This window comes from Channa argus, chromosome 5 (genome assembly GCF_033026475.1).
Source record: "Channa argus isolate prfri chromosome 5, Channa argus male v1.0, whole genome shotgun sequence".
NCBI classification, from domain to species: domain Eukaryota; kingdom Metazoa; phylum Chordata; class Actinopteri; order Anabantiformes; family Channidae; genus Channa; species Channa argus.
The window spans coordinates 8,355,191-8,371,400 of NC_090201.1; the positions used below are offsets into that span (position 1 = coordinate 8,355,191).

At 38.9% G+C, this 16,210-nt stretch overlaps 1 protein-coding gene across 2 annotated transcripts in view; it reads left to right on the forward strand.

The window, feature by feature from the left end:
* The window catches only part of suclg2 (succinate-CoA ligase GDP-forming subunit beta), a 92,219-nt gene that overhangs the window by 52,168 nt on the left and 23,841 nt on the right, over positions 1–16,210 (forward strand). The gene's annotated exons all lie outside the window — the stretch shown is intronic.

Consider the following 16,210-nt stretch of genomic DNA (forward strand, 5'->3'; position numbering starts at 1 on the left):
GGTCCTACTCGGTCACAACTGGACTTGCATGAGGTTGTTAAAGAGACTTCACTTCTTATCAAAAAGGTTTCTTTAGTTCTAAATCAAGGTGGGAAGCTACCATGATTAAAACACTGTGGAGTTGTAAATAGGGATGTCATCAAATATTCCAAATTTTGTTATATAATAGTGTTGCATTATATACCAATACTAGTATTACTATTTTTACTATACTATTTTTCTTATGTAGAGCAGTTGTCCACCAATCTCACAGTTGAGCGGTTGTCCACCAAACTCACAGTTGTTCAATTCCCGGCTCCTCCAGTCACATGTCGAAGTGTCCTTGAGCAAGACACTGAACCCCAACTTAGTTGCTCCCGGTGAGCGTTGGCCAGCTGCATAGCAGCTCCCCCATCAGTGTGTGAGTGTATGTGTAATTGTGAGTGTGAATGGGTGAATGAGAAGCAGTGTAAAGCACTTTGAGTGCCCATAGGTAGAAAAGCACTATATAAGTGCAGAACATTTACCATTTAGTAAAAGGTTTCAAAACACTATGCCATTAAAAATGCTACTAAAACACATTTCAACTTTTCTCACCGTCAGTTTAGCAAAGCTATTAAGAACAATGAGAAGATCTAATTTGTCTTTATCTTTTTTAGCAGACTGATAGATGCTAACACATATGTGGCTAACATTTCAATATGAAAACGCTTAAAGGGGTGATGTTAACTTTTGCGATAATTGTTGTAGACGTGGATGTAGTGTTGATTTTTGTAATTTAATTCTATTTCTAGAAAATGTGCACAGTAGGGCACAGGCATCCACCAAGAAGGTGTTTTGAGTCTAATCATCAGTGAAAAAAAGTTGACTGTCAAAAAACCCAAGTGTAAGGAAAATGAGATTACTGTGAAACATGTAAAAGCTTCAAACCACAGGATTAGCTGGCACAATGCAGTATTGCATTAATGTATAAGATAACAAATTAGTTAAAACCCCTTATCAACGAAAGTCTGTGTTCTACTGAGTGCATTTTTTAGTTTTCTCCAAGGATTTTATAAAATTCTTAATTCCTTTTGTGTTATTTGAGTACTTTTTCATTCTATTATGTATTTTTGTATGATATATATATCTATATTATTAATTTATATAGTACCAATCCACAATAAAATCATGTGAAGGCACTTCACATATTAAAGTCAAGACTACAGATTTATAGAGAAAACCTAACAAATTTCCCTTAAGCAATAGGTGATGATGTAGAGGAGACTCAAGTAACCTTTGACAGAACCAGGCTTTTCTGATATTTCACATATATTCTGTGGTATCATTTCAGTATTGATATCAAGCTATTTAGACATGTATTGGTATCAAAGTCATAATTTTTGTATTTTGACAACGATATTTTATAATCAAATAGTAAAAAAAAATCACTCAGACATTTAATTGCGGCAATTATTTGATTTTGAAAAGAAAAAAAAGCAAAATCAGCACTGCTGCCACTGTCTGCCTTGCAAGTGCTTGTGTTGGCCTGGGTTACTGCGATGAATGCAACACATTACAGACAGGAGCAGCATGTCACATTCACTCATTGAAAAGAGAAATGAAGGTCCAGTTGAAACGAGTGAATAATTATTATTTCCCATTTCATGTCCAGAAAAAGACCTTTGTTGTTCCCTGTATATCACAGCATAGCTTACTCAGATTGCTTAATGTCTGTTCTATATACTGTAACCTAATTATTAACTAGTCTGTAACTAATAATGGTTTGCCCTGTTATGGACATAAAGCAGTGAAGTAGGTATTTAAATAGATTGAATATATGTTTTAGAGAATATATGCAAATGGAAACTCTTCAAACTGATTTTTGTGGCTTTTTGTGCTATTTTCTTTTAGCCTGCAATGAGTTTGATGAAATTAAATCTGAGAGGTATGTGCTGAAGTTTGTAAGAAGTGTTCATTCCTGGCATTGACTAAAACGTTTTTGTCAACCAATCTTCCGTTGACCTAGAAATGACTCAAAAAAAAAAGGTGAATAAAGAGACTAAATCAAATATCTCATTCAGTCATTGCAGCTTCATACAAATCAGTGTTATGTGTTGGGACCTGGAGATGGTTCTAAAGAGTCCTGCTTCCTACTGTATTGATCAGCGTTGTGCACTTTTCATGGATGAATGTTAAAAACCTACCAACCTCTACAACACAGCAGGTGATACATTGTCTTGCTTGGATTCTGTTTGGTCTCACGTGAATTCAACCTGATGATCTGCAGAGGGGGGAAAATGAATACGGTGGATAAAAAGGAAACGTGATCAATAAGGGAGAGAGAAAAGATTTGTCACTCTCGTGGTATGGAGGTTACATCTCTTATTATCAAATCCTTTAAAACTGGGTGGATTTCTGGATTAGCACCTTAAATAAAGAAATAAAGAAATAAACACACAGTACTCACACATAGACAAGAGGATTCTGGTCCACCCTCCTCGTGTCTCTGCTTCGCATTCTGTCTTGGGCTGATTCCCTAGATCCAGATGGGGGTGTAAGCCTGCTGCCTGTCCCTCCTGCTGCTGTGTATGGAAATAGAGACATGGAGCTCCTCCTTAACAGGGGAAAAAGTAGAATAGGATTGACATTAAACTGGCTTGGAAGCACCATTAGCATTTCAACCAGGGGAGCTGAGAAACCTGCTCTGATCTGTGAAGGGAATGTTAATCATTTCACAATAAGAGCAAGAGAGAGAGAGAGAGCGGCTCGTTTGCATTCAGTTCCTTTTTCTTTCTTTTTTTCACAAATTAACATTGCAAACTATAAAGTATGAGCAGAAATTGAAATTAAAATCCTGCCATGGGCTAGGTGAATGTGAAAAGGCAAAAATTATTGATTTGATGTGTCAGTAAGTTATGGTGAGACAACTGTTCTCCTCCTTTCCCCCTAAATATTAAGGCAGCCAATGCTCATGGCCTTCAAATACGCAACTCTGTGTTGACAGTGTTGAGCCACAGACTGACTGATTTACTTGCATTTCATTATTGCTCTACCATTCTTTAAAACAGTTCTTCTGCTCATAACAGCATATGTTATGAGCATGCTTACTTTCAGTGAAACTGCATCAAATTAATTCAGTGGCTGTAGGGAAGGCCATTAATGTTGTGCCTCATACACGAATATGTGCTTTTTATTAGAGACCACTGTGACTTAGACTAGGAGGCATAAAATGGTTTATGTGCTGTGAAAAAGGGAAAAAAAAGTGGATTCAATGGCCATGCAGGCTGCAGGAAATATGCTGCTTTAATAATGCCATTCATTTCCACAAAAACAGGTATTTTAGTGGTGGTTTTGTTTTTTTTATTTTATTTTTTCCTCTTCCTCTGTTGCGTTTACTCTTTTGTCTCTCTCCCTCCTTCTTTATTGCGCTCTGCCTCTCTCAGTCTCCGCTTTGATGTCTCAGGCTCATTGTGCTGAGAGGAGTGGAAGTGATGTGAGTGTACTGCTGGTACTGAATAGCTGAGATGGAGCCTTCTTCATGTTTGCTCACTACGCCACTACCTATACAATATTCATTACCTTAAACATAATTATTATTCTCTAAAAGAAAGAGAAGGGACACAGACAAAATGGGGATCCTGTATGTCAAGTGGGAACAACATAAAGAAAATAAAGTCAGAATGAAATGAAAAAAACATGAATCATAACACAGTGTGTATCACAGTGGGTGTTAAATATGTGAGATGTTATGCAGCTCAGCTGGGTGTACTAGACTATTCAGCTTTGTTTGAATTTAGGCCCCTGGCTTTTTAAACAGGGACAAATTTATTTTTCTTGGTAAAATAAATAGCTACACTTTCTTCATGTCCATGTATAGAACAGTTTGTTGACAGAGTGGCTGAATTTATTGAGGGTTTCCTCACATCACCTGTAGGCACGAAGCTGGAGCAGGCAGCAAATACCGACAGCCAAATAACCTTGTTATTGCCTTGTGCCTGTGCCTTAAAGAAAGTGGCAGATGAAGGGTTTTTTTTTTTTTCAACTTAAGATCAATTTTGTTCTCAGGTCCCAAGGCAGTTTTCTGATATTTTTACGATTAGTATTTGATGATATTTGTTGCCAATTTATCAAAGTATTATTTATCATTGCAAAAATTCCTATATTGTCCTATGACAATGTCACTCACGGTTGTAAGATGGTTCAAACGAAATAAATTAAATAAATATTGTATGTACAGCTTGAGTTATTTTGAAACATATTTTACATCTTTGTACTGCTCCAACAAGTTTTGAGCATTACAGAGATATTCAAAATTAACAAAAAGTTAACAGCCTTTTTCATACTTGAAATACAGATGTGGATGAAATTATTGATACCTGCAATTATTTCTGAAATGATTTGAGCTCACAAAAGAAATAAAAGACAAAAAAAGGAATTAAAAATTACAAATCTGACATAGCTTTTAATTTTTTGTATTAACTCAGTATTTTTAATAATACAACAAAGGCCAAACCAAACAGTAGAATGACCAGTTTTTTACTGCATAAAATAGGCGACATTACTTATTAGAAGATTAAAGACATGTGCGATGCTAATTACAGGAAAGTTCACTATAACCAAGTTCTTTAATCTGTATAGGCCAACTTAATTTGTTATATTATTTACAATGTGTAGACATTTATATAAATATATAAAAATTGTATTTCTTTTGTTTCTTAATTATCTTTAAATATGGTTTTACTTTTGTTATTTTAGAAAACGAGTGGGTTTCCTCTTCTTTTGTAAAAGGGTACAAGTAACGTGTCTACATCTGTGTGCAAAGTTTAGTAGTTCAAGAAACTACAATAGGCACCTACATACAGTAGGCAGATTCATTTTTTCCAGAGTCTAACATAAAAGCATATTGCAAAGCAAAGCATATTGGACAATGAATCACAAACGCACCTACTTAAAAACATTATGTCATATTAAGAACAGGATGAGACAACAATTAAGTAAGATAAGAACAAAGTATTAAAGATAGTAGAACTTAAGATCAAATTTAAGCAGAGTGGTGCTGAATGCAGTATGAAACTCCATGCAGACTTAAATAAAGAGAAAGCTAAGTGCTTGTGAAAAGAAAACAGTTGAATGGTGCAGATGATGCTGTGATTCCTATACAGTGTAAAGATAACAACATTTAGCATGCGTCAAGACACTATAAGGTGCAATACAGTATGCCACCGTCCCTTAATCTGAGCAGCTGATAAACAATGTTTATGTTTCGGTATAAAGATAATCACCATAAAGGTGCGTACAGTATATTTGATATTTGTTGCTATGTTCAAAAAATGTACTCTTAGTGTGTCTTTTGCCTTCTGGGTTGTTATCTGTTCGTTGTTGCTTGCTGCTGCATTGGATAAGGTGTTGTAGGCCCGCTGAGTGCTCTGCTTTGAGGTGAAAGAGGCACAGATTGGAAATATTAGCATTAGTTCAGCTGGATGACCCACCTCCTAGACAAATATGGAGTTGTGTACATATGCGTGTTTTAATGTTGCTGCATAATCACGCGAATGATAATCACCCATCTTTTTAGCTCCCACTGGCATGTGTGTGTCATCTCAATTTGGGATGCTGCTGAAGCCCACCTGTGAGCAAGTGTGTGTGCGTTTGTGTGTGCGAATTTTAGTTTTTCTTTGAGCTCTCCTTGCCTTTTAACCTCCTATCTGAGTCTTTGTGTGGGATTATTAGGCGTGTCTCAAGTGTGTCAGCCCCAATTGGCTTCAAGCAAAACTGCATACAATTTTTGCTTCTTTCCAGCTCAGTGACTCTGCTTTGACTCACCTGGCATCCCCCTTTACCTACTTTCCTTTCTGTTGCTGTGACATGCCTGAGTACCATCTCACACTCTACGCTAGTAAACTTTTCCTGGCTGTATGTACTTTTTTAACGAAATAATCTTTATTGGTATTTATCACCACTATGTATGTGATCATACATACCTGGACTTTCGGAATGGCACAGCAGTCTCTCTCCTTTTCTCTCCTTTTCTCTCCTTCTTCTTGCTTATTTACTCCATCTCAAAGCTTTTTTGCATATCTGTTTTCTTCCTCATAGCCTTTCATCTAGCTAAATCTGTCAAAGTCAATAAATCCTGTTAAAATCAATGTGAGGAGCTCCCTTCAGTTTCATGCCTGCCAGCTAAATCCTGCAGGAGCCCAAGCACTGCCTTTCTTATCCCTATATGGAAATGTCTGAGCCCATGTCTAATGTGTTTCAACACGTAGGGAGTCACAGAAAGCTGGTGACTACAGTCCAAACCAGGTGTGCGAGAGAGATGTATTGTGAAAAGCCCATTGTCTTGCTGCAGAGGATAAAAGAAAAGGGAACTCTTTTTTTTTTTAAGGATCTATGTACTTAGAATGTTACAAAAAACAGCTGCAATGGAAAATCACGCAGTTCATGCAAATATGTACAAATATATACTTCTGTTGTCACACTCGCAGCACACACATCTGCACACATGCAGCCCTCCAGGCACCCCAACAACTGTTAATCACAAGAGTCACCTGTGATGCGAGAGCCCCATGCTGTGTTATTTTTAGAGGCGAAAGAAATCTTCTCTCCGCCTGAGGCTGAGGGCCTCTGGGAGATCCTGGTCCCCTGTGTTATAAACACAAGCAATGCAAAGCCTCAGAGAGAAGAAGAGAAGGGAGAAAACAAGCTACCACAGTAATGGAGTTCATTCCCAGAGTGCAGAATATCACACAAGTACTAAATAGGGGGCCAGCCATGGAGGGATGGGTACTTAGTCCAGCCAACGCATTGGGGCTGCCATATTAAGGCCAGGCCACAGGAAGAGGGAACAGTGCTTGTAAGAGGCAGACAGGGTGCAGGGTTTGTGTGCTGCATAGGTCATTGTATTCGTTTAGCATTATATGAGAAAGGCCCCACCTCACATAATGGGTTTCCTGCAGATTTGCTTACAGTGCATTAAAAGCCTGCGTTAGTGACAGATATAGGGTTGGGGTTTTGGGTATCATGGGACCTCTTCTGCTCCACCACATTTGAAATCACTGCAACAATGTGGGAAACTCATATTATAGGCTTAATCCAGAGTGTGCTGACCCTGTGTTTGACGGTGAAGTGTATTCACCATAAGCCCAATGAATGTAATTTATCTATCTGTCTGAAGGTGTGTGCACGGTAGACACAGTCTTCATCTCACGGTGTTAATGTGAGGCCTTCTTTCAATCTGGGAATTGTTTATGTGTGAGTCTGCGTGTGTGCGCACGCATGTTTCAAGGTTGTCCTCTCAAACACTCCAACATATAGGATATATATGGTATGGTGAAAACCTGCGATGTACAGTTCTATCTATACACATATAAAGACCGACACAAAGTAGCTGAACTAGTTTTGTAGGATGGCATGTTGGCGTCTTGAACTCAGAATTACCTGTATTAGATAAACACATCACATACAACGCTCAGGCAAATGTTAACATGGTACAACTCTCAGTTCACCTGTGATAATCTTTTTATTTTTAAAATATTAATAACCGCAGGCGTACTGTGTTGTGGTGTGTTTACACTACCGACGACATATCCCTTGGCAAGCAGCAGCTGCCGTTTCTTTTTAGTCACTCAGAACACGCTGTGCGAGACCAAGTCAAAAGGACCTCAGCAATGCAACAGGGAAAGTTAAAGAATGTTGGACTTCATGCACATATGCTGTGATGGAGTACAGCATGGGCCAGTAGGGACTGTCTTGATTGCAGAAACCAAAGCAGAGAGTTTACTACCCTACATGAATATATTTTACATGAAACAGAAGAAAAACTGCTCACCACAGTCATGGTTTGCTGATAGAGTATGCCTGTTCAACACATTATGTGACACGACTTACTGGGAGCAAAAAAAATAAAAAAATAAAAAAAGACACAACTTGAAATAAAAAACAAATTGCATCATTGTCGGTGTGTCTGCCAGTAGTGGATAGGTCGGAAAACAACCATCCAGTCACAGCATAGCTTGTAAATAAATGTGCTCAACACAACACACCCCCACATTTAAAGCTTCCCCAGAGCTCAGCGATTTGTAATTTGTAGTGTGAACATAGCATAAACGTGCAGTCCCTAAAATAAATGTAAACAAGCCCTAAAACTTCTTTTAAGGAGACACATGCGATTAGGATTTGTCTCTTTTATGTCTGTTTTGTGGCACAAAAGAAAAAGGATTTGTACTTTTTCTTTGTAGTGTGATGGTAGAGTTGCTCTCATGTTAGAGTAGGTGCTTATCATAAGTAACTGTATTATAATTGTAATATAATGGTATTAAACTGTAGTTAGTAACTTATACTATGGATATTCTCGCTGTTTATAGTAGATAGAAGTATTTAGCTGATCAGCCACATTACACTACTGATGTTTTTAATATGACAATATGATTTTCTTCTTAAAATAATATCAACTAATAAATGCTGATGTATTAAATGGGACATAAAGCGAATAAAATCACCTCCAACTTCTGTGATTTTATTAGCTACTTTACATGTTTTACAATAATTACAATCAGTACTGTTTAAAATTCATTGGTTTCTTAGTAGAGAAATTGTACTTTTTTACTTAAGGTAAAAGTACATAATCTGATTATTACTTTTAATTGAGTAAAAGATTTTGAAGTGGTACTTGTAACGAAGAATTCTTTTAGGCAAGCACTTGCTTGAGTACTGAGTTTGTGTACTTCTACCATATCAGATTTTGCTGTGTGTGGACCTGTGTGTAGCTGTAGACTGCTCAGAATGGCCAAGCTGGCCTCATCTCCACATCTAACCCCACAAACATATCAACAAAAAAGAGAGTTTAATCAAGTTGTATCATACCAACCTTAAAATTGTTCACATTTTGGAAACAGCTTAAAAAGAACTGGAAGGACAGGTCAAGTGCTTTCTTGCTTAACAGATGGTTATGTGATTCGATTTAGACAAACTTTCTGTGATTCTTTTGGTGTTTTATCTTGTCATTTGAATTTTTACTGTATCGACTGCATTCTTTGACATAAAAGTATTTCAGTATTCAGTATTTTTTTGTGTCAAATATAACCTTAATAGATCAGGCCAATAGTGCTCGTGACCAGGCTTGAATCTACAGTAGTTTGGGCCACTAATTTCTAATATAAGTGAACATTTCATTCATTTTGTGATGTAGGTTTAAAAAAAAAAAATCACCTGACCTGTTTGAATGACCTATAGAGGTAGAAAAACCAACTAAAAGCAAAATTGACATGCACACAATGGGCAAGAAAATGAGCAAGAATGACTGTAGCAGGGCCAAGCATGCATTGAATTGAGATACAGTTAGTTGTATGCATTTGAGTATTTATATTTACATTTTCTGGGGCTATAACAGCTTGAGCAGTCTTACTGTACACAGGTCTTCTATCGTCAATAGTTTTACAGTACAGTACAACTGATATACACACATTTGCCTTTGCTTAATGTCTGGAACCCAAATCGAAAACACGTCCACCTCACACACTCTCGTGGAGCAAATGTATGCACACAATTTGGGAAAAGATGTGCACACCTAAGGGGAAGACTTAAGCCATAAGTGCAGGACAAATGGGGTTGTCACACACCATACATTCTCCTTCTCACTTCTCTTGTGAAGGTTAATTTGAGTAAGTGAAGGAATTGTCCAGAGATGCTCCATGGAGCTGATGACTTGTCAGATTGATTTGCCCTTCAGGTGGCGTATGCCTTGTCTGTCTCTTTTTTCCATTTGATCTTTGTAGGACAACACAGCATGCCTTTAGAGACTCATGTCATTTTCCACTGCATCGTCAGACAACACTATTACTTAACCATCATTTATGCATAAAGACTATGGATTGATAATGAGCTTAGCCTGATCCCAGCGTTCTCTCTCAGCATAAATTTGTCCCCCGTTGATTCTCTCTCTAACACACACGCGCGGACACACATAGAGACCGGTCCCATGGGCATGTCTGATTGAGCTTTCTTCTGTCTGTCATTCCTCATCCGTGTGAAATCAATAGAGGATCTGGGATTGGAGCTTGGGCTAATTGAGCTCTGCTCTCTCTGTTCTCCTATTGCTGCCAGGAACGTTTTGTCATCGCAGCACCTGGTTCACACCATGGGGCCAGGGGGAGCCAGCCTGCCATCAGATAGGGCTTTTGGACGCCACAGTGAAGGGGAGCTGTGTGTGATTGAGTGACCTTGTGAAGCCGAGCACTCAAAGGAAGGGCATAGCAAAGAAGGGGATCGTATATCCTCACGTGCCTTTATAGGAGCTACTTGATGTTTCTTGCTCTTCATCTGATGATGATGGAAACAGAATGTTTTTGTGTCGCATATTTTCTAATGTCAGTATTATTATAGTGGTGATTATGTCAGGTTTAATGTAACTACTCTTAACTTCTTTAGTTGCTTCAGGGAGGCAGCTTCTTGTTAGGACGCTGCTTAATGGTCATTCCGTTGATTTGCATGTAATTCACATCCCATCATTAACCCAAAGACATTTGGAGAATAACTTATAATTAACTTGAACAATTGTCTTGGCAAAGTCAATAACCTACAACTGCTGTGTTTACAGTTAACACATGGTTACGACATTACTGTGGATCAGTAACCCATGATAGTGCCTCATATTAAATGTGGCATGCTGTTGCTTGCCAGTGTTACCCATAGGGACTGCTTTTCTACTCTTCTTACTAATATAAATGGAGATTCCTTCCATACGAACCATCTGCTGTCAGCGCTCCACCCTTAACCATCATTCCAGTTCTCCATCTCTCCATCTGTCCAAGAATAGAGGGAGGATCACCATCACAGACAGCCCTGTCCAGTGCTGAGAGACACTGCAGCAGCGTGACTGTCAGACCTCCCTCGTTTCATGCTCCCCTGGCCCTTGTGTGTGCATGTTGGTGGATTATGTGAGGCCACTCACACAACCAGTTGATGAGCTTATTTGTGCTCTGTGAGCCATGCACTGACACCACAAACACAGTGCCCTTTCTTGTCCTTTAGGGCTATTAATGTGAGTGATATTTTTAAAGTTGCTTGTCGAGCTTAAATCTTTGTCATTGAATCACAGGTTAATTGCAGTGAGAGCTGTTGATGTAGCTGTAAATTAATTAGCAGAGGGAAAAACAATGAGCCAACAGATAAACAGTTTGCCAAAGCCTTGAAGAAGTTGTATTTTCTTTCTCGCTTTGAGTTGTGGTGGTCAAAGTGCCCCTGACATCATTTACTGCAGTAATAGTCACTGGAAGATGCATGATTCAAATGGTGCTGTATTAGCAGAGACTCTCTGAAATTAGCAATCTGATATACCATCTGGATTTTACTAGGAATTACAAAACAGCTATTCTATTGTGTGAGAGACAGATCATTTATTACACCTCATATATTATTGTGCACCTTATTGACCATTGACAACCACTAAATTTACCCTGTAATGGCGGGGACGCAAACAATGCTGACGGTGGGTTGTCAGACAATTTCAGGCCATCTGTGAGCGTCTGTTGCCCTAGTTTTTGCAGTGTGTCCCACACCATTGGCACTAGTTGTACACCCGTCTGCAGCTTTCAGCCAATATGGCATGCTGAATCAGCGGCGGTTCTCCCAGCAAGAAAGACCACTCTGATTGGCTTATCAGCTTAGTGAATCAGTGCATGAGAAGAGACCAAGGGCTGACAGTGCCATTTACAACTTCTTGTATTAGGAATAGTAATGAACCATCTGTATTGAGAAAAAGAAGTGTGAAAATGCTAAGCAACCGCTGATTCTTTTGTTTATTTCTCGTGCAGTATAACCATAGTCCTAGGTTTTCTCATTTTCGTTTCTTTTACTCAGAAGACAAAGGCCAGTTGGCCGCTGTCTGTAGGATTTGCGGAGTGTTCAATTTCCACTAGTTAGCACAGATGAAGGTGACATAAGGTGGTGCAACAGTTGACCTTCGTCGCAACTTTGATTTCAACTTGGTGTGTCATGGCGCTAATCTGTTTTCATGATGTTTAATTCACATATTAAGGAATCATGAAAATTGACAGAGACACCTTAAAACTGTGTCCTTACCATGGTTTAAGCTTCAGAAGTGCAAGATTTACCATAATGCAGTAGAGTTTTTCATAGGGCAGGATTTTCTGTGTTGCCACAGTTATTGAAGCACTGAATTGTAAATAATCAGAACTTCATTTATTCCACCTACGGCAAACAAACTTACTGGCACCATACTAAGACAAAAACGTTTTACTGTATTTTAAAAAAAAAATAAAGAAGGAGCAACAGCTCAAAAGTGAGCACTGGTTCAATTTTTTCTCCTTGACTTTAGATTTTTGCTGCCTTGTACCTCACTTGTAAGTCGCTTTGAATAAAAGCGTCTGCTAAAGGACTAAATTTAAATGTAAAATGTAACTGCTGCATGTACGTGAGCAAATTACATCTGCAAAGCCTGAATATCCATCTTTATTGCTTATTCGGTTATTAATGCTTCATACGTACCTTAATCGAGTGTTTGGGCTCCTGAGCCCTGTGTTTCATCACATTAACCTCTCTGATTTTATTCAGACCCACCTCTCAAATTCAACAGCCCTCCTGACCTCTCTCGTTGATGCCCCTTGGGGGTTTGGGCAAGGTCACTGAGCCCAAATCTTCTCTGCCAGCTTTTTGTGGCAATTCACCTCCAAACATCCTCAGTATGGCACCTGCAAGGGCAGAGGTAGTGTTTTGTTTCATACTGTTTTAACACTTGTCCACTACAAAATGGTTAAATTAGGGTTTTCTTACTGTTTTAATGGAATTATGCTAAATATGTATAAACTGGCAAAAACTTTTTCCAAATCACAAAGGCTCTGAAAATACGGCTTCTTTTCTACCAGCTGTAAAGCCTAATGAGCAAGCATCCACAAATACAAGTCTGTTTAAATGTCCTGTCTTCTCCTGCATGTCGTGTTTCAGGTATTCGTTGTTTTGTACGGCGAGACATGCCGCCAGCAGTACAGCAAGAGATTATTGTCAGTGTAATTGGCTTTTCCAGGCCTGATTTGATACGAGCCTCTTGTCTGATCCACACACTTCTTTATTATTGAGCATAATGGAAAGACAATGAGGCTCACATGAAACATTCCCCTCATCATATCTCCAGAGAAATCGCCTCTTGTGTTTCGTTTCTGTGCTCCAGGTCAGGATAGAAAGCAGTGTATCTGTGTAAAGCAAACAAAGCACCCACACTCATACACAGTAAAAGACACATATTAGCATCACAGACATACTGCAGTCATAAGACGGCAAACACCATACACTGCATATCAATCGATCTAAGACAGTTTATGCATTTAAACTTTAATATATATGCAAGGATTAGGCAAAACCTCTGCATTATCTCTGTTCAGCGATTATGTATCACCTTGCATTTTCCTTATCAAGATCTTATTGTCCCTGAATTCCTGATAAGTAACAGCTGTTGAGAGGAAGTTTGTATCAGGTAGTCTGATCCAGTTCATTCCCTAGTATGCTGTTCAAGCTGACACGACTGTCTGTTGCAGCAACACTCTGCCTTGTTCACCAAGAAACAGAGGCAATGTAGAACACGGCTCTCCTACACCATTATCGCAGTCAATATCTGCTACTGCCAGAGGAGGATACAGATGGACAAGAGATTTGCAGTGGGAAAACTGAAACATAGTGCAAAGGAAGAGGGAAGATTGATATGTATCAGCCGCCATTTTTGGAGTCAATCTTTTCTGGACCCAGTTAAAATATTGACAACGTAATTTGTCGACACCATAAAACTCGGCAGGTTTTATTTAATAGTAGAACACTGCAGATAGAAAAAAAAATGCCATCCTATTATAATGTTCCATCATCAGATACAACTAGATGTGTTTTCTTTCTAAAGCATATTACACTGAGCAAGACAGCATTCATGCATCCTTAATACTAGCTCTACATTTTTACCGATATGCTGTCATGTTCCTGTAATCTCCTTTTATTCATTGCCATTCTGGTGTGGTTATGGGTGATACAACATTTGCTTTGTAGAGGTTTGGTTGCCAAGGCAACAACCTAAGGCCTCTTACTTTCCAATTTATTTTAAGCAGTATAACACACAATATCAGTACTCTGAATTATGAGTAAATACTTGGTAATGTCACGGTTGTGATGCTGGCCCATGTCGCCCTGGTGATCAGCACCATCTCTCCTCTCCTCTCTGATCTCCCTCGGCCTCTCCTCGCCCTCCCCAGGGTGCTTTCTAATCAGCGCCAACTCTCTACACCTGTCTCCTCCCTTTATATGCCCTGGTTACCTGCTCCTCTCTCCTAGATCGTCCTCCTTTTCCCCGTGATCCAAGTTACCAGTTTTTTCCCATGAGCTCTGAATTTTCTCCTCTCTGAGTTACTCTCTGGTTTTTTTGTTTGTTTGTTTTTTCTCGCCTGGCCGCTGGACCTGAATCTCCCAGGAGAACTTCTGTTCCGCTCTGCCTGCCTGCACGTCATCACAGAGACTTCTTACACAACTTTGCTCTTGTGGATTTAGTGTATTTTGGAATATTAATTAGAAGCGGATTTTACGCAAGACTAAAGTATTCGTTTGATATCTTTTCTCTTTGTACACTTTAGTTGTTACTTTGTGGTTGCCTTTGTTGGCGCCTGTATCAGCTCCTCTTTTCCCCGTCCTCTCGCCTGTATCGGCTCCTCTTTTCCCCGTTCTCTCGCCTGTATCGGCTCCTCTTTTCCCCGTCCTCTCGCCTGTATCGACTCCCTCCCCTCCCGTGCTCCTGCTTTGCTGTAGAGAATCACCCACCACTTGTTCCCTCGTAAGAATTCCGTCATCATAATTTACTGCTCGAAGTTTTACACTGCCACTTACGTTCTCCCTCTTCCTTAGATCATCCGAGCTGTTACCTACTCCTCCGGTCCCCTCTGCTGCACACCTCTTGCCGCCATGTCAGTCCTTTCAATATTCAATAAACTATACCTTGCCTTCCTACTCCTTTGCTTGTCCTGCACCTTTCTGGGTCTGATATATCAGATATTAAAACTTGGTAAAGACAAATACTGAGAGACTTGTAAAGATCAAAATGTGGACTTGTGTTTAATTATAAAAATATTCTCTTACCTTATTGGATCCTCACGTTATCGTGGTTGATGCTTGTCTTATAGATGTTCAAGTTTTCTCTTTGATACCAGTTCTGTTTTTTTTTCCAACAGCATCTCTTATTTAATATGAGATTTTAGGTAACGGGGAGCTTTAACCAGCTGAAGGCACAGTGGCTTTAGTATGAAAACTTTTCTTTTAATTGTAGTAACCTTGGTTCTCTGAGGGGACACCAGATTGCCACACCAAAATAATGTATTTTTTTTTCCATTTTGAACAATATGACACAGAATAGCAAGTAAAATACAACAAAAAGGATTTGCATGCAAATATACTGTTTATTAATTTCACTTTTATGTAGTTTAGTGGGCAGAACTGATGAGGTTTTTTCTGTGCAGTTGATAATTTGGTTTTGTGCTGAATTGGGGGGAAAATTGGCATTCATTTCCAAAATAATCAAATAATACTTCATCCTCCATTGTTTTCCGAGTTGTCTTAAACCCCCCATGTAACATTTTTAGATTAAAATAACTGACTGCAACACTAACTTGTAAACAGAATGGCATCTATTCCACTTCTACAGCTTGTCAGGATTATGTGTCAACATGCTGTGTTGAATCCCATATTGGAGAACTGCTTAAGACTTTATAGAACCTGTAAAATGAGGTAAACTCTGTATCCGTAGTATGGACAAAATGTCCTAAAGAGACAACGGTGGAAGAAACAAAGATGAAAAGAAAAGTCCAATCCACAAGTGACTGGACAAGAGTAACTGCTGGATGGCTTGTATTTATGGTGAAGGCTAAAACAGATAAAAAGATGCAAAACAGATGTTAAGCTGGTGTGGTTGCTGTTGGACCAGTAAGTAAAATGTTATTAACTGTGTTTGGTTATTATGTGTTTTTAAATAGCACACAGTTATAGTAGCACATGGGAACTGGTGATAATGTCTAGGATCACATCAGAGTGTCCATATCACACTTTGATGTGACAATAATAAACCTATACAAAGTTATATTTGTATAAAATCCTGTTATATTACACGATTTCAGTTGACGTCTGTCTTCAGCTTTTGATGCGTTATTTAGCAGTTCAGTGACAGCTTCAGCTTGAAAACAAATGCACATAAAGGTAGTTTCAATGAGCGCTT